The sequence below is a fragment of the Siphateles boraxobius genome, unplaced genomic scaffold (genome assembly GCF_051911475.1).
Source record: "Siphateles boraxobius isolate OS27281-9 unplaced genomic scaffold, OSU_SipBor_1 1, whole genome shotgun sequence".
NCBI classification, from domain to species: Eukaryota; Metazoa; Chordata; class Actinopteri; order Cypriniformes; family Leuciscidae; genus Siphateles; species Siphateles boraxobius.
Genome location: NW_027508699.1, coordinates 30,447,501 through 30,471,903, shown reverse-complemented (window position 1 = coordinate 30,471,903; position 24,403 = coordinate 30,447,501). Strand labels below are relative to the sequence as shown.

Sequence of the window (24,403 nt, the reverse complement as noted above, 5' to 3'; positions counted from 1 at the left end):
ATACCAACTAAAGGGAAACTTGATTTTTATTAAACAAATATTAAACAATTAAACAATGGGTTAAGGGAAATATTTCCTTTAATGCTAGCCAGTATTAATCCTTAAAAAAGGGTCCAGTGTACAACAAAGCACAGCATAAAATGACCAATAATCAAAATAATATCAACAAGAACAAAACCTTTATACACAGATACACAAACAATACAACAATACATCTCTTGTACTAATTGCATTTTCATAGTTTTAAGACAATCTGACACAGCGTCCCTCTGCTCAGCTCCTCGGAGAGCTCTAGAACATGCTTGGTCTGCTCTTCTTCTTCGTCCACTGTCCAACTGCTGCTCCAACTGATGTTGTCCAACAGATCGGCCATTAGGATCCGATGACACTGTGAGAGAACTCCTGCTTGACGTTGGGTGTGACGACGGCTGCATACACTGTGCAGGGTTGCTGCTTGCTGATCGGCCGCTGATCACCTCCATCTGTTCACATGGGCATACTTCTTGCTCTGGAGCTGATGCACAGAGAACCAGAAGACACTTTTAGCATCAGAAATGTGAGTCAGAATCAGCTGGTTAAAAAAAATCAGAGTTAAAAAAACTCTTCTTCTCATAAAAGTCTAACTCTTTCAACATTAAGAACTCAGAAACAGCCTAAACATACATTGTGTGTGTGTGTGTGTGTGTGTGTGTGTGTGTGTGTGTGTGTGTGTGTGTGTGTGTGTGTGTGTGTGTGTGTGTGTGTGTGTGTGTGTGTGTGTGTGTGTGTGTGTGTGTGTGTGTGTGTGTGTGTGTGACCTTACCTGGTTGTGTGTGTCCGTACAGCATTGTCTGTCCGGACCCACTGTTCACATCACTGAGAAAACAAAAATAAGTCAATGACTTCTGCTTCTTGTAGAGATTCAAGAAATGATTTCAAGATCTACAGCTGTGTTCGTCAGTATCAATGACACTCACCAGCCACTTATGGATTTGTGTTTTGAATCAAGGAATCTCACATCCTGGTTGCTCATGTCCCAATATGGTCGTTCGCCATATGACATCACTTCCCACATGACAATGCCGTAACTACACACGTCACTGGCCGAGGTGAACTTCCTGTACATGATGGCTTCTGGAGCCGTCCAGCGGATTACTAGTGGTAATCTAAATGACCAGTAAATATGATATGATATCATATGTCATATTTATCATATGTCATATTTATCGTATTACTTGGTTTTATTGCGGATTACTATTGTTAATACGCATATTACTAGTGGCACTTCAGTGGCACTCACAGGGGAATATGTGTGTGTATAAAAAAACTGTGTGTGTGTGTATATGTATATAAGTCTTGATACTTGCCATAAGCGCTTTCATCCACTTGCTTCATCTGTTGTTCACATCGCTGGGTTCGTCAGGCAGGCAGGAGAGTACTGCTGGGCCGCTGGGCAGCACAGGGCTTTGGGCCCTTTCTTCTGGAAGAACTCAGAAACAGCCATGTACAGCCAAAACATACGTTGTGCAGGTGTGTGTGTGTGTGTGTGTGTGTGTGTGCGTGTGTGACCTTAACCGGTTGCGTGTGTCCTTAAAGCATGTCTGTCCTCCTCTGGTCCAACATCTCAGCAGGTCAAATCAAGCCAGAAGCGCTGAAGACGGGGGGCGGTCTGTCCAACTGCAGCAGTCTGAAAATATGATTAGTACAAGAGTGTGACAGTGTGATCAGATCATACCTGGCTGGCTCCCAGCCAAGGCTCTCCAAATCGCACCGCTCCAGTGAAGAGGAACTCCCCGTGGGCCGCAGAATTGTGGCATCTTCACAAGCCCCAGATCATATCTGCACATATTGTATATAAAAAAAATAAAATTAAAAAAAATTATATATATATATAAAAACACACACATCACATGTCTCTCCACGGAGGCGCTTCGATCTGGGCTGTGACATGGCTGTCCTCTGGAGACTCACAGGGCCTCTGTATCCACAAGCCCAGCTGACACCACTTCGTCCTGTTTTTCTGCTCATGTTCAGCCTGTTTTCCTTGGTCTCTGTGGGAGCCTGCATCCAGGAGCCCGATGAAGGGGTGAAGTGGAAATGGTTGGATCACAGGCTTTTCTGCTTTTCAAACATTTCTGCATCAGTTCTTTGTTGAGCTTCTTGGTCATAAAGAGAGAGAAAGACATGCTTGTTAAAGCCAGCCTATCAGATAACTATCAGTTTATAGTTACATGATGTGTTTGTTAAGTTACACAGAGTCGACCTCATACAATACATTGTACCGCGCTACTGTTTCAGCTACTGTATTCAGCGGCGACGGGCGGCCTGCTTTGAACACTCTCAAAGTAAACGGAAGAAAAAATGTATTTCCCTAATGATCCTTCATATCAATATTTGTTTATTTACTTTATACAAAACTTCTTTTCCTTATTACCAAATGATTAGGACAAGTGCAAAACCAAATAATAGCCTTTTCTTAGACAAATTAGTGATATTTTTATTGACGTTGTTTAATTTTTGAAGCAAAACACTTGATAAAAAGAGTAAGACACAAATGATTACTAAAATGGTAAAGCACATCAGACATGTGTGCGCACAATTTCCCTGAAACAATTGTTTGATTGTTTTCTTTTTATCTATCTATTTATCTAATATTTCTTTCTTTCTCTTATGTTCTTGTGGAGGCTCATCAGACTTCATTAGCTGCCATTCTATGTACTATTTCTAATCCAACGAGACTCATATTGTAATGAGACATGGGGTGAGACCAGGCTTCGATTCTGCCCAGGGGATGCAAGTTAAGCCTGATCTCAAACACTAGTTTAATTGCATCTAACTGCTCATTCGTTTTATTCTTTATTTCATTTTATAAGGGACAATGCACATTTACCTTTATTACTCTTTAAACAAGTCTTTAGATTTACATTTTCTTAATTTTCAGCACAATGATCCTATCTAAAGTCTAAACTCATATTGTAATGAGAGATTTCTTTTGCAGAGTTTATTTTAAAGTACAAAAAGATTTCGTTGCTTTTCTTTCTAAGTTATTTTGTGAGTTTATATGTGTTCAGGCTTGATGTTTGAATTAGCATTTCCTTTGTCTCTCTGTGTGTGTGTGTGTGTGTGTGTGTGTGTGTGTGTGTGTGTGTGTGTGTGTGTGTGTGTGTGTGTGTGTGTGTGTGTGTGTGCCTATGTGTGAAAGTGAGAGAGATTGAGTTGGTGGGGGAGGTTACAGGTCAAGGGTTATATACAGTTAAATAAATGTATGTACACTTTTCCTGTGTTTTCTGTATGTTTCCCTAAAAATGTATTTGTGATACACAAATAGTGTAGGAAATATTGCATGTCTATGTATGAAAACAGTGGCAATTAATGTCAATTAATGTCAGCATAATCTTTGACAGCACAGATGCTGCAGGCAAAAGTGGAGGTATATGTGTGTGTATTCACTTGTTCTTATGTTGTTAGTGTATTGTACTGCAGCATGGAATGACAAAGCAGTGAACACACCTGACAACTGGATCATCAGTTCCAAAAATGGTCTCAATCTTCTTCCACACAGCCACACACGATCTCAGATGTCCAGGGAAACAGCTGGGCCCCAGTGAGGACAGAGACTTTGCACACAAAAAAACAACCACAAAAATGTTTTACACACTAATTAGCTTACAGGTGCAGGCAGGAGGGATACACACACAAACACTAACTAGGACTATTAAATTAAAGAGCTTATTTTGAGCTAAATGGAAATGACGTCAGCAAAAAAAAAATTATTGCATGTATGAAAACAGTGGCAGGTTAATCAAATGTGCAAGCAACATGCAGTGTATGTATTCTTTCAGAGTGCAACATGTGTTTGTGGCTGCTTAAGCAAGGCCAGCAGGCCTCCACCAGCTCTCTCTCTCTCTCTCTCTCTCTCTCTCTCTCTCTCACACACACACACAGAGTCCATTGAATACTAATATACTAATTATTTGACTGTATCTTGTTCCTAAAGGGAACGAAAGGTCGTCAAATGCTGTTTTAAAGCAGTGCGCTTACTTTTTTGTTTGGGGTGAGGCCAGGCTCCATTTTATCCTGGTGTCACAGAACAGGGCAGATTTGCTGATGACTCATAGACCTGGCAGGCACGAGGGATACACACACAAACACTAACTAGGACTATTAAATTAAAGAGCTTATTTTGAGCTAAGTCGGCACAAATAATAAATATTGCATGTCTATATATGTTCATCAGGCCTGTTCTCCTTGGCTAGCTGTCATCGTGTGTCGTCTTCACTGTTATTATCATCATCATCTGTATCACGTAGCTGTTTTCAGTTATTAATGTTCATTACAAATGAAAAAAAGGCACTCACCTTCTCCCTAAACACAAACAATCAGAGCACAAACCGCGCACACAGATCTCCGCGAAAACACCACTCCAAACCATGAAACACATATAGTTGTTTTCAGTTCGTCAATACGTTTCCAACGAGATCGCTGCTTGCCAAATTCGTTGAGTTTTCGCCGAGATATTTGCGTTTTTCGCATTCGGGAAACAGTAACATAGCCATTACGGCCGCGGCCATGATTGTTTTTGTTGCAAAGCACTCTGGGATATGAAGTCTTAGCTTCTACCGCGCTGATGTTCATGTAGACAGAAAAAACTTCACTTCCCATAATACATTGCAACAAAAACAAACACGTCGCCGCCCCTGAAGCACTAACACGATCATTCATTCACTACATCCTATGGTTTCTGTACGAAATGTCAAATGTGCTATATACATTTCTTCTATGTAAAGCTGTTACACACAGAAGCGCTCAGTAAGTTTAGCTTACTGGTTATGTTGCAAATATATTTAAAATGGCAAGTCAAACTTGTTCTCTTGTTAATAAAATACAATTTCCCTTATAACTTTCATTTTTGTTTGATTAAATTTTGTCCTTTTATTAGTAGCCTATATGCAATGATTCTCACACACACACACAGACCATTGAAATACTAATGAATTGGGTGACTGCCTTAAAAAAGAAGTGTATAATCTTCTCAGTGCTCTCTCTCTCTCTCAAAAATCACATTAAAGGTGAGTATGTATAAAATATTAATTTTTATTAAAAAACAAAATCAGTCATCCTCCTCTTCGTCGTCTGCAAAGTACTGGAGATAAATAAAAATCAAACGAATAATTAACACCAGAATTGCAGCTAGAGAGTTTGACAGCCTACATCGAATATATCCATTACCTCAAAATCATCATCATTTGCCCCTTGGTGGGGAAGAATGGGGCTGTTGGGTGGAGGTGGTGGAGGAGGAAGAAGAGGAGGGTGTGTTTAATTATAGTAATAATATATATATTTATAAAGAAAATGTTCCACCCCAGTGGACAATAAAGATTTATTCTATTCTATTCAAAATTAAAATATTTTCTAACAATACAGCATTTTGAAACTTTCCATGCATGTTCATGATAATAAATGAGAAAAAGGGACCCACTTTATACTGTGGCCCTAATACATATTTTATTAAAAAGATTAATCAAAGGTTACATTACAACTTTATTAAATTGAATATATAATTAAAGAGTTTTTGAATATATAGTTAAAGAGTTTTTGAGCCTTCTTAAGACAGAGGCCTGGTGTATGCTAAAGTAACTGACAAATTCACACCTATTTTAGTTTTTGGGATGAGAAACAAAGAGATAATGGTGAGTTCTGATTGACTACTTTGAATACCAACTAAAGGGAAACTTGATTTTTATTAAACAAATATTAAACAATTAAACAATGGGTTAAGGGAAATATTTCCTTTAATGCTAGCCAGTATTAATCCTTAAAAAAAGGGTCCAGTGTACAACAAAGCACAGCATAAAATGACCAATAATCAAAATAATATCAACAAGAACAAAACTTTTATACACAGATACACAAACAATACAACAATACATCTCTTGTACTAATTGCATTTTCATAGTTTTAAGACAATCTGACACAGCGTCCCTCTGCTCAGCTCCTCGGAGAGCTCTAGAACATGCTTGGTCTGCTCTTCTTCTTCGTCCACTGTCCAACCGCTGCTCCAACTGATGTTGTCCAACAGATCGGCCATTAGGATCCGATGACACTGTGAGAGAACTCCTGCCTGACGTTGGGTGTGACGACGGCTGCATACACTGTGCAGGGTTGCTGCTTGCTGATCGGCCGCTGATCACCTCCATCTGTTCACATGGGCATACTTCTTGCTCTGGAGCTGATGCACAGAGAACCAGAAGACACTTTTAGCATCAGAAATGTGAGTCAGAATCAGCTGGTTAAAAAAAATCAGAGTTAAAAAAACTCTTCTTCTCATAAAAGTCTAACTCTTTCAACATTAAGAACTCAGAAACAGCCTAAACATACATTGTGTGTGTGTGTGTGTGTGTGTGTGTGTGTGTGTGTGTGTGTGTGTGTGTGTGTGTGTGTGTGTGTGTGTGTGTGTGTGTGTGTGTGTGTGTGTGTGTGTGTGTGTGACCTTACCTGGTTGTGTGTGTCCGTACAGCATTGTCTGTCCGGACCCACTGTTCACATCACTGAGAAAACAAAAATAAGTCAATGACTTCTGCTTCTTGTAGAGATTCAAGAAATGATTTCAAGATCTACAGCTGTGTTCGTCAGTATCAATGACACTCACCAGCCACTTATGGATTTGTGTTTTGAATCAAGGAATCTCACATCCTGGTTGCTCATGTCCCAATATGGTCGTTCGCCATATGACATCACTTCCCACATGACAATGCCGTAACTACACACGTCACTGGCCGAGGTGAACTTCCTGTACATGATGGCTTCTGGAGCCGTCCAGCGGATTACTAGTGGTAATCTAAATGACCAGTAAATATGATATGATATCATATGTCATATTTATCATATGTCATATTTATCGTATTACTTGGTTTTATTGCGGATTACTATTGTTAATACGCATATTACTAGTGGCACTTCAGTGGCACTCACAGGGGAATATGTGTGTGTATAAAAAAACTGTGTGTGTGTGTATATGTATATAAGTCTTGATACTTGCCATAAGCGCTTTCATCCACTTGCTTCATCTGTTGTTCACATCGCTGGGTTCGTCAGGCAGGCAGGAGAGTACTGCTGGGCCGCTGGGCAGCACAGGGCTTTGGGCCCTTTCTTCTGGAAGAACTCAGAAACAGCCATGTACAGCCAAAACATACGTTGTGCAGGTGTGTGTGTGTGTGTGTGTGTGTGTGTGCGTGTGTGACCTTAACCGGTTGCGTGTGTCCTTAAAGCATGTCTGTCCTCCTCTGGTCCAACATCTCAGCAGGTCAAATCAAGCCAGAAGCGCTGAAGACGGGGGGCGGTCTGTCCAACTGCAGCAGTCTGAAAATATGATTAGTACAAGAGTGTGACAGTGTGATCAGATCATACCTGGCTGGCTCCCAGCCAAGGCTCTCCAAATCGCACCGCTCCAGTGAAGAGGAACTCCCCGTGGGCCGCAGAATTGTGGCATCTTCACAAGCCCCAGATCATATCTGCACATATTGTATATAAAAAAAATAAAATTAAAAAAAATTATATATATATATAAAAACACACACATCACATGTCTCTCCACGGAGGCGCTTCGATCTGGGCTGTGACATGGCTGTCCTCTGGAGACTCACAGGGCCTCTGTATCCACAAGCCCAGCTGACACCACTTCGTCCTGTTTTTCTGCTCATGTTCAGCCTGTTTTCCTTGGTCTCTGTGGGAGCCTGCATCCAGGAGCCCGATGAAGGGGTGAAGTGGAAATGGTTGGATCACAGGCTTTTCTGCTTTTCAAACATTTCTGCATCAGTTCTTTGTTGAGCTTCTTGGTCATAAAGAGAGAGAAAGACATGCTTGTTAAAGCCAGCCTATCAGATAACTATCAGTTTATAGTTACATGATGTGTTTGTTAAGTTACACAGAGTCGACCTCATACAATACATTGTACCGCGCTACTGTTTCAGCTACTGTATTCAGCGGCGACGGGCGGCCTGCTTTGAACACTCTCAAAGTAAACGGAAGAAAAAATGTATTTCCCTAATGATCCTTCATATCAATATTTGTTTATTTACTTTATACAAAACTTCTTTTCCTTATTACCAAATGATTAGGACAAGTGCAAAACCAAATAATAGCCTTTTCTTAGACAAATTAGTGATATTTTTATTGACGTTGTTTAATTTTTGAAGCAAAACACTTGATAAAAAGAGTAAGACACAAATGATTACTAAAATGGTAAAGCACATCAGACATGTGTGCGCACAATTTCCCTGAAACAATTGTTTGATTGTTTTCTTTTTATCTATCTATTTATCTAATATTTCTTTCTTTCTCTTATGTTCTTGTGGAGGCTCATCAGACTTCATTAGCTGCCATTCTATGTACTATTTCTAATCCAACGAGACTCATATTGTAATGAGACATGGGGTGAGACCAGGCTTCGATTCTGCCCAGGGGATGCAAGTTAAGCCTGATCTCAAACACTAGTTTAATTGCATCTAACTGCTCATTCGTTTTATTCTTTATTTCATTTTATAAGGGACAATGCACATTTACCTTTATTACTCTTTAAACAAGTCTTTAGATTTACATTTTCTTAATTTTCAGCACAATGATCCTATCTAAAGTCTAAACTCATATTGTAATGAGAGATTTCTTTTGCAGAGTTTATTTTAAAGTACAAAAAGATTTCGTTGCTTTTCTTTCTAAGTTATTTTGTGAGTTTATATGTGTTCAGGCTTGATGTTTGAATTAGCATTTCCTTTGTCTCTCTGTGTGTGTGTGTGTGTGTGTGTGTGTGTGTGTGTGTGTGTGTGTGTGTGTGTGTGTGTGTGTGTGTGTGTGTGTGCCTATGTGTGAAAGTGAGAGAGATTGAGTTGGTGGGGGAGGTTACAGGTCAAGGGTTATATACAGTTAAATAAATGTATGTACACTTTTCCTGTGTTTTCTGTATGTTTCCCATAAAAATGTATTTGTGATACACAAATAGTGTAGGAAATATTGCATGTCTATGTATGAAAACAGTGGCAATTAATGTCAATTAATGTCAGCATAATCTTTGACAGCACAGATGCTGCAGGCAAAAGTGGAGGTATATGTGTGTGTATTCACTTGTTCTTATGTTGTTAGTGTATTGTACTGCAGCATGGAATGACAAAGCAGTGAACACACCTGACAACTGGATCATCAGTTCCAAAAATGGTCTCAATCTTCTTCCACACAGCCACACACGATCTCAGATGTCCAGGGAAACAGCTGGGCCCCAGTGAGGACAGAGACTTTGCACACAAAAAAACAACCACAAAAATGTTTTACACACTAATTAGCTTACAGGTGCAGGCAGGAGGGATACACACACAAACACTAACTAGGACTATTAAATTAAAGAGCTTATTTTGAGCTAAATGGAAATGACGTCAGCAAAAAAAAAATTATTGCATGTATGAAAACAGTGGCAGGTTAATCAAATGTGCAAGCAACATGCAGTGTATGTATTCTTTCAGAGTGCAACATGTGTTTGTGGCTGCTTAAGCAAGGCCAGCAGGCCTCCACCAGCTCTCTCTCTCTCTCTCTCTCTCTCTCTCTCTCTCTCTCACACACACACACAGAGTCCATTGAATACTAATATACTAATTATTTGACTGTATCTTGTTCCTAAAGGGAACGAAAGGTCGTCAAATGCTGTTTTAAAGCAGTGCGCTTACTTTTTTGTTTGGGGTGAGGCCAGGCTCCATTTTATCCTGGTGTCACAGAACAGGGCAGATTTGCTGATGACTCATAGACCTGGCAGGCACGAGGGATACACACACAAACACTAACTAGGACTATTAAATTAAAGAGCTTATTTTGAGCTAAGTCGGCACAAATAATAAATATTGCATGTCTATATATGTTCATCAGGCCTGTTCTCCTTGGCTAGCTGTCATCGTGTGTCGTCTTCACTGTTATTATCATCATCATCTGTATCACGTAGCTGTTTTCAGTTATTAATGTTCATTACAAATGAAAAAAAGGCACTCACCTTCTCCCTAAACACAAACAATCAGAGCACAAACCGCGCCCACAGATCTCCGCGAAAACACCACTCCAAACCATGAAACACATATAGTTGTTTTCAGTTCGTCAATACGTTTCCAACGAGATCGCTGCTTGCCAAATTCGTTGAGTTTTCGCCGAGATATTTGCGTTTTTCGCATTCGGGAAACAGTAACATAGCCATTACGGCCGCGGCCATGATTGTTTTTGTTGCAAAGCACTCTGGGATATGAAGTCTTAGCTTCTACCGCGCTGATGTTCATGTAGACAGAAAAAACTTCACTTCCCATAATACATTGCAACAAAAACAAACACGTCGCCGCCCCTGAAGCACTAACACGATCATTCATTCACTACATCCTATGGTTTCTGTACGAAATGTCAAATGTGCTATATACATTTCTTCTATGTAAAGCTGTTACACACAGAAGCGCTCAGTAAGTTTAGCTTACTGGTTATGTTGCAAATATATTTAAAATGGCAAGTCAAACTTGTTCTCTTGTTAATAAAATACAATTTCCCTTATAACTTTCATTTTTGTTTGATTAAATTTTGTCCTTTTATTAGTAGCCTATATGCAATGATTCTCACACACACACACAGACCATTGAAATACTAATGAATTGGGTGACTGCCTTAAAAAAGAAGTGTATAATCTTCTCAGTGCTCTCTCTCTCTCTCAAAAATCACATTAAAGGTGAGTATGTATAAAATATTAATTTTTATTAAAAAACAAAATCAGTCATCCTCCTCTTCGTCGTCTGCAAAGTACTGGAGATAAATAAAAATCAAACGAATAATTAACACCAGAATTGCAGCTAGAGAGTTTGACAGCCTACATCGAATATATCCATTACCTCAAAATCATCATCATTTGCCCCTTGGTGGGGAAGAATGGGGCTGTTGGGTGGAGGTGGTGGAGGAGGAAGAAGAGGAGGGTGTGTTTAATTATAGTAATAATATATATATTTATAAAGAAAATGTTCCACCCCAGTGGACAATAAAGATTTATTCTATTCTATTCAAAATTAAAATATTTTCTAACAATACAGCATTTTGAAACTTTCCATGCATGTTCATGATAATAAATGAGAAAAAGGGACCCACTTTATACTGTGGCCCTAATACATATTTTATTAAAAAGATTAATCAAAGGTTACATTACAACTTTATTAAATTGAATATATAATTAAAGAGTTTTTGAATATATAGTTAAAGAGTTTTTGAGCCTTCTTAAGACAGAGGCCTGGTGTATGCTAAAGTAACTGACAAATTCACACCTATTTTAGTTTTTGGGATGAGAAACAAAGAGATAATGGTGAGTTCTGATTGACTACTTTGAATACCAACTAAAGGGAAACTTGATTTTTATTAAACAAATATTAAACAATTAAACAATGGGTTAAGGGAAATATTTCCTTTAATGCTAGCCAGTATTAATCCTTAAAAAAAGGGTCCAGTGTACAACAAAGCACAGCATAAAATGACCAATAATCAAAATAATATCAACAAGAACAAAACTTTTATACACAGATACACAAACAATACAACAATACATCTCTTGTACTAATTGCATTTTCATAGTTTTAAGACAATCTGACACAGCGTCCCTCTGCTCAGCTCCTCGGAGAGCTCTAGAACATGCTTGGTCTGCTCTTCTTCGTCCACTGTCCAACCGCTGCTCCAACTGATGTTGTCCAACAGATCGGCCATTAGGATCCGATGACACTGTGAGAGAACTCCTGCCTGACGTTGGGTGTGACGACGGCTGCATACACTGTGCAGGGTTGCTGCTTGCTGATCGGCCGCTGATCACCTCCATCTGTTCACATGGGCATACTTCTTGCTCTGGAGCTGATGCACAGAGAACCAGAAGACACTTTTAGCATCAGAAATGTGAGTCAGAATCAGCTGGTTAAAAAAAATCAGAGTTAAAAAAACTCTTCTTCTCATAAAAGTCTAACTCTTTCAACATTAAGAACTCAGAAACAGCCTAAACATACATTGTGTGTGTGTGTGTGTGTGTGTGTGTGTGTGTGTGTGTGTGTGTGTGTGTGTGTGTGTGTGTGTGTGTGTGTGTGTGTGTGTGTGTGTGTGACCTTACCTGGTTGTGTGTGTCCGTACAGCATTGTCTGTCCGGACCCACTGTTCACATCACTGAGAAAACAAAAATAAGTCAATGACTTCTGCTTCTTGTAGAGATTCAAGAAATGATTTCAAGATCTACAGCTGTGTTCGTCAGTATCAATGACACTCACCAGCCACTTATGGATTTGTGTTTTGAATCAAGGAATCTCACATCCTGGTTGCTCATGTCCCAATATGGTCGTTCGCCATATGACATCACTTCCCACATGACAATGCCGTAACTACACACGTCACTGGCCGAGGTGAACTTCCTGTACATGATGGCTTCTGGAGCCGTCCAGCGGATTACTAGTGGTAATCTAAATGACCAGTAAATATGATATGATATCATATGTCATATTTATCATATGTCATATTTATCGTATTACTTGGTTTTATTGCGGATTACTATTGTTAATACGCATATTACTAGTGGCACTTCAGTGGCACTCACAGGGGAATATGTGTGTGTATAAAAAAACTGTGTGTGTGTGTATATGTATATAAGTCTTGATACTTGCCATAAGCGCTTTCATCCACTTGCTTCATCTGTTGTTCACATCGCTGGGTTCGTCAGGCAGGCAGGAGAGTACTGCTGGGCCGCTGGGCAGCACAGGGCTTTGGGCCCTTTCTTCTGGAAGAACTCAGAAACAGCCATGTACAGCCAAAACATACGTTGTGCAGGTGTGTGTGTGTGTGTGTGTGTGTGTGTGCGTGTGTGACCTTAACCGGTTGCGTGTGTCCTTAAAGCATGTCTGTCCTCCTCTGGTCCAACATCTCAGCAGGTCAAATCAAGCCAGAAGCGCTGAAGACGGGGGGCGGTCTGTCCAACTGCAGCAGTCTGAAAATATGATTAGTACAAGAGTGTGACAGTGTGATCAGATCATACCTGGCTGGCTCCCAGCCAAGGCTCTCCAAATCGCACCGCTCCAGTGAAGAGGAACTCCCCGTGGGCCGCAGAATTGTGGCATCTTCACAAGCCCCAGATCATATCTGCACATATTGTATATAAAAAAAATAAAATTAAAAAAAATTATATATATATATAAAAACACACACATCACATGTCTCTCCACGGAGGCGCTTCGATCTGGGCTGTGACATGGCTGTCCTCTGGAGACTCACAGGGCCTCTGTATCCACAAGCCCAGCTGACACCACTTCGTCCTGTTTTTCTGCTCATGTTCAGCCTGTTTTCCTTGGTCTCTGTGGGAGCCTGCATCCAGGAGCCCGATGAAGGGGTGAAGTGGAAATGGTTGGATCACAGGCTTTTCTGCTTTTCAAACATTTCTGCATCAGTTCTTTGTTGAGCTTCTTGGTCATAAAGAGAGAGAAAGACATGCTTGTTAAAGCCAGCCTATCAGATAACTATCAGTTTATAGTTACATGATGTGTTTGTTAAGTTACACAGAGTCGACCTCATACAATACATTGTACCGCGCTACTGTTTCAGCTACTGTATTCAGCGGCGACGGGCGGCCTGCTTTGAACACTCTCAAAGTAAACGGAAGAAAAAATGTATTTCCCTAATGATCCTTCATATCAATATTTGTTTATTTACTTTATACAAAACTTCTTTTCCTTATTACCAAATGATTAGGACAAGTGCAAAACCAAATAATAGCCTTTTCTTAGACAAATTAGTGATATTTTTATTGACGTTGTTTAATTTTTGAAGCAAAACACTTGATAAAAAGAGTAAGACACAAATGATTACTAAAATGGTAAAGCACATCAGACATGTGTGCGCACAATTTCCCTGAAACAATTGTTTGATTGTTTTCTTTTTATCTATCTATTTATCTAATATTTCTTTCTTTCTCTTATGTTCTTGTGGAGGCTCATCAGACTTCATTAGCTGCCATTCTATGTACTATTTCTAATCCAACGAGACTCATATTGTAATGAGACATGGGGTGAGACCAGGCTTCGATTCTGCCCAGGGGATGCAAGTTAAGCCTGATCTCAAACACTAGTTTAATTGCATCTAACTGCTCATTCGTTTTATTCTTTATTTCATTTTATAAGGGACAATGCACATTTACCTTTATTACTCTTTAAACAAGTCTTTAGATTTACATTTTCTTAATTTTCAGCACAATGATCCTATCTAAAGTCTAAACTCATATTGTAATGAGAGATTTCTTTTGCAGAGTTTATTTTAAAGTACAAAAAGATTTCGTTGCTTTTCTTTCTAAGTTATTTTGTGAGTTTATATGTGTTCAGGCTTGATGTTTGAATTAGCATTTCCTTTGTCTCTCTGTGTGTGTGTGTGTGTGTGTGTGTGTGTGTGTGTGTGTGTGTGTGTGTGTGTGTGTGTGTGTGTGTGTGTGTGTGTGTGTGCCTATGTGTGAAAGTGAGAGAGATTGAGTTGGTGGGGGAGGTTACAGGTCAAGGGTTATATACAGTTAAATAAATGTATGTACACTTTTCCTGTGTTTTCTGTATGTTTCCCATAAAAATGTATTTGTGATACACAAATAGTGTAGGAAATATTGCATGTCTATGTATGAAAACAGTGGCAATTAATGTCAATTAATGTCAGCATAATCTTTGACAGCACAGATGCTGCAGGCAAAAGTGGAGGTATATGTGTGTGTATTCACTTGTTCTTATGTTGTTAGTGTATTGTACTGCAGCATGGAATGACAAAGCAGTGAACACACCTGACAACTGGATCATCAGTTCCAAAAATGGTCTCAATCTTCTTCCACACAGCCACACACGATCTCAGATGTCCAGGGAAACAGCTGGGCCCCAGTGAGGACAGAGACTTTGCACACAAAAAAACAACCACAAAAATGTTTTACACACTAATTAGCTTACAGGTGCAGGCAGGAGGGATACACACACAAACACTAACTAGGACTATTAAATTAAAGAGCTTATTTTGAGCTAAATGGAAATGACGTCAGCAAAAAAAAAATTATTGCATGTATGAAAACAGTGGCAGGTTAATCAAATGTGCAAGCAACATGCAGTGTATGTATTCTTTCAGAGTGCAACATGTGTTTGTGGCTGCTTAAGCAAGGCCAGCAGGCCTCCACCAGCTCTCTCTCTCTCTCTCTCTCTCTCTCTCTCTCTCTCACACACACACACAGAGTCCATTGAATACTAATATACTAATTATTTGACTGTATCTTGTTCCTAAAGGGAACGAAAGGTCGTCAAATGCTGTTTTAAAGCAGTGCGCTTACTTTTTTGTTTGGGGTGAGGCCAGGCTCCATTTTATCCTGGTGTCACAGAACAGGGCAGATTTGCTGATGACTCATAGACCTGGCAGGCACGAGGGATACACACACAAACACTAACTAGGACTATTAAATTAAAGAGCTTATTTTGAGCTAAGTCGGCACAAATAATAAATATTGCATGTCTATATATGTTCATCAGGCCTGTTCTCCTTGGCTAGCTGTCATCGTGTGTCGTCTTCACTGTTATTATCATCATCATCTGTATCACGTAGCTGTTTTCAGTTATTAATGTTCATTACAAATGAAAAAAAGGCACTCACCTTCTCCCTAAACACAAACAATCAGAGCACAAACCGCGCACACAGATCTCCGCGAAAACACCACTCCAAACCATGAAACACATATAGTTGTTTTCAGTTCGTCAATACGTTTCCAACGAGATCGCTGCTTGCCAAATTCGTTGAGTTTTCGCCGAGATATTTGCGTTTTTCGCATTCGGGAAACAGTAACATAGCCATTACGGCCGCGGCCATGATTGTTTTTGTTGCAAAGCACTCTGGGATATGAAGTCTTAGCTTCTACCGCGCTGATGTTCATGTAGACAGAAAAAACTTCACTTCCCATAATACATTGCAACAAAAACAAACACGTCGCCGCCCCTGAAGCACTAACACGATCATTCATTCACTACATCCTATGGTTTCTGTACGAAATGTCAAATGTGCTATATACATTTCTTCTATGTAAAGCTGTTACACACAGAAGCGCTCAGTAAGTTTAGCTTACTGGTTATGTTGCAAATATATTTAAAATGGCAAGTCAAACTTGTTCTCTTGTTAATAAAATACAATTTCCCTTATAACTTTCATTTTTGTTTGATTAAATTTTGTCCTTTTATTAGTAGCCTATATGCAATGATTCTCACACACACACACAGACCATTGAAATACTAATGAATTGGGTGACTGCCTTAAAAAAGAAGTGTATAATCTTCTCAGTGCTCTCTCTCTCTCTCAAAAATCACATTAAAGGTGAGTATGTATAAAATATTAATTTTTATTAAAAAACAAAATCAGTCATCCTCCTCTTCGTCGTCTGCAAAGTACTGGAGATAAATAAAAATCAAACGAATAATTAACACCAGAATTGCAGCTAGAGAGTTTGACAGCCTACATCGAATATATCCATTACCTCAAAATCATCATCATTTGCCCCTTGGTGGGGAAGAATGGGGCTGTTGGGTGGAGGTGGTGGAGGAGGAAGAAGAGGAGGGTGTGTTTAATTATAGTAATAATATATATATTTATAAAGAAAATGTTCCACCCCAGTGGACAATAAAGATTTATTCTATTCTATTCAAAATTAAAATATTTTCTAACAATACAGCATTTTGAAACTTTCCATGCATGTTCATGATAATAAATGAGAAAAAGGGACCCACTTTATACTGTGGCCCTAATACATATTTTATTAAAAAGATTAATCAAAGGTTACATTACAACTTTATTAAATTGAATATATAATTAAAGAGTTTTTGAATATATAGTTAAAGAGTTTTTGAGCCTTCTTAAGACAGAGGCCTGGTGTATGCTAAAGTAACTGACAAATTCACACCTATTTTAGTTTTTGGGATGAGAAACAAAGAGATAATGGTGAGTTCTGATTGACTACTTTGAATACCAACTAAAGGGAAACTTGATTTTTATTAAACAAATATTAAACAATTAAACAATGGGTTAAGGGAAATATTTCCTTTAATGCTAGCCAGTATTAATCCTTAAAAAAAGGGTCCAGTGTACAACAAAGCACAGCATAAAATGACCAATAATCAAAATAATATCAACAAGAACAAAACTTTTATACACAGATACACAAACAATACAACAATACATCTCTTGTACTAATTGCATTTTCATAGTTTTAAGACAATCTGACACAGCGTCCCTCTGCTCAGCTCCTCGGAGAGCTCTAGAACATGCTTGGTCTGCTCTTCTTCTTCGTCCACTGTCCAACCGCTGCTCCAACTGATGTTGTCCAACAGATCGGCCATTAGGATCCGATGACACTGTGAGAGAACTCCTGCCTGACGTTGGGTGTGACGACGGCTGCATACACTGTGCAGGGTTGCTGCTTGCTGATCGGCCGCTGATCACCTCCATCTGTTCACATGGGCATACTTCTTGCTCTGGAGCTGATGCACAGAGAACCAGAAGACACTTTTAGCATCAGAAATGTGAGTCAGAATCAGCTGGTTAAAAAAAATCAGAGTTAAAAAAACTCTTCTTCTCATAAAAGTCTAACTCTTTCAACATTAAGAACTCAGAAACAGCCTAAACATACATTGTGTGTGTGTGTGTGTGTGTGTGTGTGTGTGTGTGTGTGTGTGTGTGTGTGTGTGTGTGTGTGTGTGTGTGTGTGTGTGTGTGTGTGTGTGTGTGTGTGTGTGTGTGTGACCTTACCTGGTTGTGTGTGTCCGTACAGCATTGTCTGTCCGGACCCACTGTTCACATCACTGAGAAAACAAAAATAAGTCAATGACTTCTGCTTCTTGTAGAGATTCAAGAAATGATTTCAAGATCTACAGCTGTGTTCGTCAGTATCAATGACACTCACCAGCCACTTATGGATTTGTGTTTTGAATCAAGGAATCTCACATCCTGGTTGCTCATGTCCCAATATGGTCGTTCGCCATATGACATCACTTCCCACATGACAATGCCGTAACTACACACGTCACTGGCCGAGGTGAACTTCCTGTACATGATGGCTTCTGGAGCCGTCCAGCGGATTACTAGTGGTAATCTAAATGACCAGTAAATATGATATGATATCATATGTCATATTTATCATATGTCATATTTATCGTATTACTTGGTTTTATTGCGGATTACTATTGTTAATACGCATATTACTAGTGGCACTTCAGTGGCACTCACAGGGGAATATGTGTGTGTATAAAAAAACTGTGTGTGTGTGTATATGTATATAAGTCTTGATACTTGCCATAAGCGCTTTCATCCACTTGCTTCATCTGTTGTTCACATCGCTGGGTTCGTCAGGCAGGCAGGAGAGTACTGCTGGGCCGCTGGGCAGCACAGGGCTTTGGGCCCTTTCTTCTGGAAGAACTCAGAAACAGCCATGTACAGCCAAAACATACGTTGTGCAGGTGTGTGTGTGTGTGTGTGTGTGTGTGTGCGTGTGTGACCTTAACCGGTTGCGTGTGTCCTTAAAGCATGTCTGTCCTCCTCTGGTCCAACATCTCAGCAGGTCAAATCAAGCCAGAAGCGCTGAAGACGGGGGGCGGTCTGTCCAACTGCAGCAGTCTGAAAATATGATTAGTACAAGAGTGTGACAGTGTGATCAGATCATACCTGGCTGGCTCCCAGCCAAGGCTCTCCAAATCGCACCGCTCCAGTGAAGAGGAACTCCCCGTGGGCCGCAGAATTGTGGCATCTTCACAAGCCCCAGATCATATCTGCACATATTGTATATAAAAAAAATAAAATTAAAAAAAATTATATATATATATAAAAACACACACATCACATGTCTCTCCACGGAGGCGCTTCGATCTGGGCTGTGACATGGCTGTCCTCTGGAGACTCACAGGGCCTCTGTATCCACAAGCCCAGCTGACACCACTTCGTCCTGTTTTTCTGCTCATGTTCAGCCTGTTTTCCTTGGTCTCTGTGGGAGCCTGCATCCAGGAGCCCGATGAAGGGGTGAAGTGGAAATGGTTGGATCACAGGCTTTTCTGCTTTTCAAACATTTCTGCATCAGTTCTTTGTTGAGCTTCTTGGTCATAAAGAGAGAGAAAGACATGCTTGTTAAAGCCAGCCTATCAGATAACTATCAGTTTATAGTTACATGATGTGTTTGTTAAGTTACACAGAGTCGACCTCATACAATACATTGTACCGCGCTACTGTTTCAGCTACTGTATTCAGCGGCGACGGGCGGCCTGCTTTGAACACTCTCAAAGTAAACGGAAGAAAAAATGTATTTCCCTAATGATCCTTCATATCAATATTTGTTTATTTACTTTATACAAAACTTCTTTTCCTTATTACCAAATGATTAGGACAAGTGCAAAACCAAATAATAGCCTTTTCTTAGACAAATTAGTGATATTTTTATTGACGTTGTTTAATTTTTGAAGCAAAACACTTGATAAAAAGAGTAAGACACAAATGATTACTAAAATGGTAAAGCACATCAGACATGTGTGCGCACAATTTCCCTGAAACAATTGTTTGATTGTTTTCTTTTTATCTATCTATTTATCTAATATTTCTTTCTTTCTCTTATGTTCTTGTGGAGGCTCATCAGACTTCATTAGCTGCCATTCTATGTACTATTTCTAATCCAACGAGACTCATATTGTAATGAGACATGGGGTGAGACCAGGCTTCGATTCTGCCCAGGGGATGCAAGTTAAGCCTGATCTCAAACACTAGTTTAATTGCATCTAACTGCTCATTCGTTTTATTCTTTATTTCATTTTATAAGGGACAATGCACATTTACCTTTATTACTCTTTAAACAAGTCTTTAGATTTACATTTTCTTAATTTTCAGCACAATGATCCTATCTAAAGTCTAAACTCATATTGTAATGAGAGATTTCTTTTGCAGAGTTTATTTTAAAGTACAAAAAGATTTCGTTGCTTTTCTTTCTAAGTTATTTTGTGAGTTTATATGTGTTCAGGCTTGATGTTTGAATTAGCATTTCCTTTGTCTCTCTGTGTGTGTGTGTGTGTGTGTGTGTGTGTGTGTGTGTGTGTGTGTGTGTGTGTGTGTGCCTATGTGTGAAAGTGAGAGAGATTGAGTTGGTGGGGGAGGTTACAGGTCAAGGGTTATATACAGTTAAATAAATGTATGTACACTTTTCCTGTGTTTTCTGTATGTTTCCCATAAAAATGTATTTGTGATACACAAATAGTGTAGGAAATATTGCATGTCTATGTATGAAAACAGTGGCAATTAATGTCAATTAATGTCAGCATAATCTTTGACAGCACAGATGCTGCAGGCAAAAGTGGAGGTATATGTGTGTGTATTCACTTGTTCTTATGTTGTTAGTGTATTGTACTGCAGCATGGAATGACAAAGCAGTGAACACACCTGACAACTGGATCATCAGTTCCAAAAATGGTCTCAATCTTCTTCCACACAGCCACACACGATCTCAGATGTCCAGGGAAACAGCTGGGCCCCAGTGAGGACAGAGACTTTGCACACAAAAAAACAACCACAAAAATGTTTTACACACTAATTAGCTTACAGGTGCAGGCAGGAGGGATACACACACAAACACTAACTAGGACTATTAAATTAAAGAGCTTATTTTGAGCTAAATGGAAATGACGTCAGCAAAAAAAAAATTATTGCATGTATGAAAACAGTGGCAGGTTAATCAAATGTGCAAGCAACATGCAGTGTATGTATTCTTTCAGAGTGCAACATGTGTTTGTGGCTGCTTAAGCAAGGCCAGCAGGCCTCCACCAGCTCTCTCTCTCTCTCTCTCTCTCTCTCTCTCTCTCACACACACACACAGAGTCCATTGAATACTAATATACTAATTATTTGACTGTATCTTGTTCCTAAAGGGAACGAAAGGTCGTCAAATGCTGTTTTAAAGCAGTGCGCTTACTTTTTTGTTTGGGGTGAGGCCAGGCTCCATTTTATCCTGGTGTCACAGAACAGGGCAGATTTGCTGATGACTCATAGACCTGGCAGGCACGAGGGATACACACACAAACACTAACTAGGACTATTAAATTAAAGAGCTTATTTTGAGCTAAGTCGGCACAAATAATAAATATTGCATGTCTATATATGTTCATCAGGCCTGTTCTCCTTGGCTAGCTGTCATCGTGTGTCGTCTTCACTGTTATTATCATCATCATCTGTATCACGTAGCTGTTTTCAGTTATTAATGTTCATTACAAATGAAAAAAAGGCACTCACCTTCTCCCTAAACACAAACAATCAGAGCACAAACCGCGCCCACAGATCTCCGCGAAAACACCACTCCAAACCATGAAACACATATAGTTGTTTTCAGTTCGTCAATACGTTTCCAACGAGATCGCTGCTTGCCAAATTCGTTGAGTTTTCGCCGAGATATTTGCGTTTTTCGCATTCGGGAAACAGTAACATAGCCATTACGGCCGCGGCCATGATTGTTTTTGTTGCAAAGCACTCTGGGATATGAAGTCTTAGCTTCTACCGCGCTGATGTTCATGTAGACAGAAAAAACTTCACTTCCCATAATACATTGCAACAAAAACAAACACGTCGCCGCCCCTGAAGCACTAACACGATCATTCATTCACTACATCCTATGGTTTCTGTACGAAATGTCAAATGTGCTATATACATTTCTTCTATGTAAAGCTGTTACACACAGAAGCGCTCAGTAAGTTTAGCTTACTGGTTATGTTGCAAATATATTTAAAATGACAAGTCAAACTTGTTTATTTGCTGCTGTTTTCTTCTGAGATCGTCACGTCACCGCGCGCCCACTGATCTCCGCGAAAACACCACTCAGAATCATGAAACATATATTGTTCTTTTCAGTTCGTCAAGACGGTTCGAACGAGCCCGGTGATCGCCGAATCCGTTGAGTTTTCGCCGAGATATTTGCGTTTTTCGCATTCGGGAAAACACAATCACGGCCGCGGCCATATTTGTTTTTGTTGCAAAGCGCTCTGGGATATGATGTCTTAGCTTCTATCGCGCTATTGTTAATGTAGGCCAAAAAAACGTCATTTCCCACAATGCGTTGCGACAAAAACAAACATGGCGGATTAGAAATATTAGATAGAATGGAAAATGAGTCTCGTTGGATTAGAAATAGTACATAGAATGGCAGCTAATGAAGCCTGATGAGCCTCTACAAGTATATAAGAGAAAGAAAGAAATATTACATAAATAGATATTAATAGAGATAGATAGATAGATAGATAGATAGATAGATAGATAGATAGATAGATAGATAGATCCATTCAAAGTTATGCAACATTGTATTTATAACTAGTACCTATTGTCTATACACTGGACTCTTTTTTTAAGGATTTATACTGGCTAGCATTAAAGGAAATATTTCTTGTTCCCCGAATATCATTAATTTATTTAAAAAAAAGATATAAAACAGTGACTCTAACCCTAACGTACAATAGTGTGCAAGGCTCACGTCAAACAGCAAAACACGATCTTTCCGAAGGGTAAGAATGAAATCAAACAAAAGGGAAATTGTACTTTATTAACAAAATTATGAAAAAGTTATATTACAACAAAACAAAGTAAAGGAAATTGTACTTTATTAACAAAATTATGAAAAACCACTTATATTAAAACCACTTCGTCCTGTTTTTCTGCTCATGTTCAGCCTGTTTTCCTTGGTCTCTGTGGGAGCCTGCATCCAGGAGCCCGATGAAGGGGTGAAGTGGAAATGGTTGGATCACAGGCTTCGCGTCGCTGTGTTCATCAGGAAACACGAAAGAACTATATAAAAACACTATATACAAACGCGACACACTATAACTGAACACAGGTGGCACAGATATTATGCTCTGCCAATGGAGCGATGACTGATTTTGCGATTTTCGTTACTCCAGGCCGCTGAAGGTGCTTGAGCATGACGACCGCCTCCAACTTTGCCATAACCATGATACCTGAGAAATAAAATAGTAATGTTGAACTCACCTGCAATTTCCGTTTAATAGATACAAAAGGAGTGGAAAAAAAAAAACATTTCTGCATCAGTTCTTTGTTGAGCTTCTTGGTCATAAAGAGAGAGAAAGACATGCTTGTTAAAGCCAGCCTATCAGATAATTATCAGTTTATAGTTACATGATGTGTTTGTTACGTTACACAGAGCCGACCTCATACAATACACATTAAAATCTGCAAGCACAGGTTAACTTACAGTAAACTAGTGTTTGAGATCAGGCTAAACCTGAATCCCCTGGGCAGAATCGAAGCCTGGGGTCACCCTCCCTCCCTGGTGTATTAGGATCCACAGTGCCACCCGATGGACAAGTATATGTTTGCAGGCTCTGGCTGTTTATCCACACACAAATACTAACCTATGTTTGCAGGCCCTGGTTGTTCATCACACACACATGTGATTTTACACTTTGTTCAGGATCAGTATGCTGAAAATTAAGAAAATGCTAATCTGGAGATTATCTGAAGACTAATAAAGCAATTTGCATTGTCCCTTTAAAAAAAAAAGAAAAAAAAGAGAAGAAGAATAAAAACAATGGGCAGTTAAGTGTGTGCACCTTAGCACTTGTTATTATATTTGAAATATACCTAGCAGTACAGGGCACTGTGTTCCCTCTCAACTATGCATTACTTTTGTGGTTGTTTTTTTGTGTGCAAGGTCTCTGTCCTGACTGCAAGAAGGGGCCGAGCTGTTTTCCTGTTTTCCTGCCTGCAGCATCTGGGCTGTCAAAGACAAATGTTAAATTAATATTGTGAGTTAAGATGGTGTAACGTAACAAACACATCCGTGTATTCACACAGAATTACAATTAGATTATAACAGAACATTGTGTATGTGTGTGGGTGTGTGTGTGTGTGTGTATGTCTGTGGACCAGCAACTCAAACGCTGTCCGTTCATCCATGCTCTGCTCTCTGCTCGTGGACGCATCCTTCAGTTTCCGGAGTGTGCACCAGCTGTGCGGGGAGCACTAGAGACACTGCAACGACCGCTGGCGTAGCGAGAATCTCAAGCTGCGGGAACAGCGTGTCCTTGGTGAGAATCCATATAAACGTTTTGAAACAATAATATGTGTCAGGTAGTGAAATATCATAGAACATTGTCAACACAATGGCTAATGTTCCTCATGGTTTCTCTTTATAGAACACTTTTGTCGGCATTAGCCGTCTGGGTCAGGGATCAACGCCTGGATGGACAAGCCGGGCTGGACGTCTAACCTTCCACAGGCTCCCCGAAATCTGAGGCAGTGAGGAATTCACTCTAAGGATTCAGACTGGCCAAATTACTTTTTCCTTTTTTTGGGAGGCTTTTTTTTAAAGAATATTCATTTT

General features: G+C 39.5%; 1 protein-coding gene and 1 long non-coding RNA gene across 2 annotated transcripts in view; both read right to left on the bottom strand.

The window, feature by feature from the left end:
* The window catches only part of LOC143740811 (tripartite motif-containing protein 16), an 86,010-nt gene that overhangs the window by 53,313 nt on the left and 8,294 nt on the right, over positions 1–24,403 (bottom strand). The gene's annotated exons all lie outside the window — the stretch shown is intronic.
* The window catches only part of LOC143740783 (uncharacterized), an 8,955-nt gene continuing 1,576 nt past the window's right edge, over positions 17,025–24,403 (bottom strand). The window contains exon 2 of the long non-coding RNA XR_013204898.1: positions 17,025–17,531. This is a non-coding gene — a long non-coding RNA (uncharacterized LOC143740783). The remainder of the gene's footprint in view (positions 17,532–24,403) is intronic.